Source organism: Branchiostoma floridae, chromosome 15 (assembly GCF_000003815.2).
Source record: "Branchiostoma floridae strain S238N-H82 chromosome 15, Bfl_VNyyK, whole genome shotgun sequence".
Classification (NCBI taxonomy): domain Eukaryota; kingdom Metazoa; phylum Chordata; class Leptocardii; order Amphioxiformes; family Branchiostomatidae; genus Branchiostoma; species Branchiostoma floridae.
This window is the reverse complement of record NC_049993.1, coordinates 14709053-14712066: the sequence shown is the minus strand read 5'-3', so window position 1 is coordinate 14712066 and position 3014 is coordinate 14709053. Positions and strand designations below refer to the sequence as shown.

Here is a 3014-nt window from a genome sequence, read left to right as displayed (position 1 = left end):
ACCACTGAGAATAAAAAAAACGTGCGAAAAATCCGAAATTATACAAGCACTCGACAACATTCCGTCTAGCTGTTGCATTGCATTTGAACACACAAAAAACTGTATAAAGTCTTTAAACGATCGAATTAACTTACCTAAGTCGGATGTTCAATGACGAAGGCACTTATCCACTCTTCTACGGGGAAAAATGCGGCTCTGACCAAGAAAATGCGCATTTTCGGGTGTTTTTTTACGTTCACGTGTTCCTTCTACCGTGGCCATGTTGCCTCTGAAATATGAAGCGCCTGTGACCCGGATATGTATGCCTGCACGGGGGTCAAAGTCAGCGTGCACTATTGCGCAATCAGCTGGCTCACGTGGATCGGCGGCGGGCGGGGGATCGTGTTCTATGCCTCGTAGAACCCACGTTCGAACTAAGTGACTACACTGTAACAGCCGTGACAAGCGCAGTCACACTGAAAATGTAAGTAGTGTAAGTGCATGTTCTGATCTCCAAGCAGATGTTAGTATCTGTCTTATTCTTGGTGTTTTATGCCATGTTTTTGCAACATTAAATATCAATTCACTTTCACCCAGAAAGATCCACATCCTCACATCTGCTAGGAGAGAAACTTGGGCATCATATGTTTCTGTTTGCAATGTAAAAATATTAAAAGTAGAATAGATTTATGAAGGCTAGACAACCAGGTAGTCATTTAAACAGTTCAAAAGTTACTCAAACTACTGGATATGATTTTGGAGACGGTCGCACATTTCAAGTAACATCAGTACTACTCAATGACAATACTGTAGGACTGCTCTGTACATTGTATTTTCTTGTCTAAAAAGGCATACAGCCACAGTACGTCAAACAACGTATACATGTAATGTATGGATACAGGCAGAAGTGCTGCTTTACTAAACGTATTTCATGAATATGCGTGACATGGAGGAATAATGAAGTCTAGTTTGAACAGACTTAATCCTTTTGGGATTATAGTCTTTGTTGAAGCCATACTGAGGCTTAGACCTTGATTGTGAATAACATGTGTATTCAGCACATAAAATCTAAGTATTTAAGCAGACAATGTGGCCAGCAAAGGTGTTAATGGCCTATGTGGTAAACCCCAATAAACTGTTATTATGCAGTAATTATTACATGTAGGTGTTAATTGGTTCTAAATGAGTGCTGAATCTGATATTTGATTGTGGTAAGAATCAAGGAATACAAAACTGGATGGTTTTCTGAAAGCCTTGAAACCAAATCTGAGAAGAGTCAAAAAGTAGATATGCAATAAAAAATGACTCTAGAAATTTTTGAATTGTTTTGTTAACATCCCACCTCTATCTACATGTACTGAACTCTGATAACTATTCTGTGTTGAACTAGCTCCATTCTCAAATCTCTCTATTTGAGTACCTGTAAGAAAAAGTTTAGCATCCAACTCTGAAAATAAGCAATTAACCCATATTGATATGCATTATTGTGCAGTAGAAATTTCAGCTTTCTAACTATAAATCTAAGTGTGTAATGTAGAATTCTAATGGACTTTGCCCGTACAAAACAGCTTTAGGTGTTCAACACAGATGCCTACACAAGTCCCCTGTAATCACAAAAACCACCACGTCTTTTGTGTGGCTCTCTTGGAAAGTGAGTGTTTACTCAGGAGATCATCCTGTTAAATAATGCAGGCATACCTTTAGGGACTCCATTCTTATTTATTGACGACTCATTCCTGACATACTGGTCCTATAGGAGCCCCAAAGATTAGCGTTTCCATGGTTGATTTTCTGGTTACTTGGATTTGGACACAGACTTTATAGTATACCGGTATATTTCTGAACTCGTGGGCACTTTTATGTGATTATAGGCACCAATATTGGTAGTTAAAGTTATCATTTCAATGCTTGGGATTCTATTCTGTGGGTACAATTTTCTCTTTTCTGCAATTAGCCATAGTTACCTTGCTCAAATAAAAAGAAGAAAAGAGCAAGAATAGGGCCCAATAATCGTGTTAGACATTTAGTCCACTAAGTGCTATATTTTGGTTCACAAATTATAGAAAGGTTTCATAGAATAGCACTGGTATGAAAGAGTAATCTACGTTGAGCCTCTAGGGGGGTCAAAAATGAAAATTCGACTAGCTTCACCAATGAAAACATCCATTACAAACGGCTGCAGTTGCCAGGGAGTATGGGAGAATTCTTCAATTGAGTCTGCCGTGTTTAACTCAGGCGTGACGGCTCCTTCAATAAGTAACTAGGAGTGGTGCACTTGAAGTACTCGAGCTTTTGTCAATGAGTTTAATGGGTTTTTGTAAAACCATCCTGCTGGCTTTTTGTTACATGCCAAAAGCAAGTGGACTCAAAGTACCATACTTACTGAGAAACTGTGAATCATGGCTTCCTACTTTGATTAACGTGTAATTGATTGAAACTCTCGCTAAACTGTGGCATAGTACACCTTAATCTTTGTTACTATGACAACTGTAAACATGAAATGTTATGTAGACCTGCATGCATTAGTTCTAAAGCCTAGATAATTTTTCCTGAATTTGGCTGATCCAAAAGATTTGTCTTCATTGATTTTCGTGATATGTCAAACTTGAATGATGAAAAGGCCATTGATTACATTTGCAGTGAAACAATAAAGATAAAGGAGATAAGATAAGATAAAGGAATATCTTAGAGAGAGTACTAGTGAATAAGCAGTGCTTTAGTTTAAACTTTGTGCTTGACTACAGTACTTTTTGCACAGTTACCATGTACATGTAAGCCATACCACATGCTCACAGAATTATAAATTTGACTTCTATAGTATAAAGCTAATATTTCAAAAAGTACATGTACTAGAGTATGATATCCAAAGTATATGTATAATCCATTCAGTTCAATTATTTACTTTGTAAATAGCGCAAGAAGGAATTTATTTTCATTGCCTTTCAACAGCATTTTTCTTGGAGAAGACAAATAAAGTATAGCCTTGAACGCTTTGAAATACACTGAATCATTGCTCAAAGGCAGTGTTACTAGTG

The 3014-nt window shown here is 37.3% G+C and overlaps 1 protein-coding gene and 1 long non-coding RNA gene across 5 annotated transcripts in view; one reads left to right on the top strand and one right to left on the bottom strand.

Annotated features, from left to right (window-relative positions):
* Positions 1–321, bottom strand: part of LOC118431698 — a 1480-nt gene extending 1159 nt beyond the window's left edge. The window contains exon 1 of the long non-coding RNA XR_004832998.1: positions 135–321. This is a non-coding gene — a long non-coding RNA (uncharacterized LOC118431698). The remainder of the gene's footprint in view (positions 1–134) is intronic.
* The window catches only part of LOC118431695 (ensconsin-like), a 34394-nt gene that overhangs the window by 16547 nt on the left and 14833 nt on the right, over positions 1–3014 (top strand). The window lies entirely within an intron of this gene.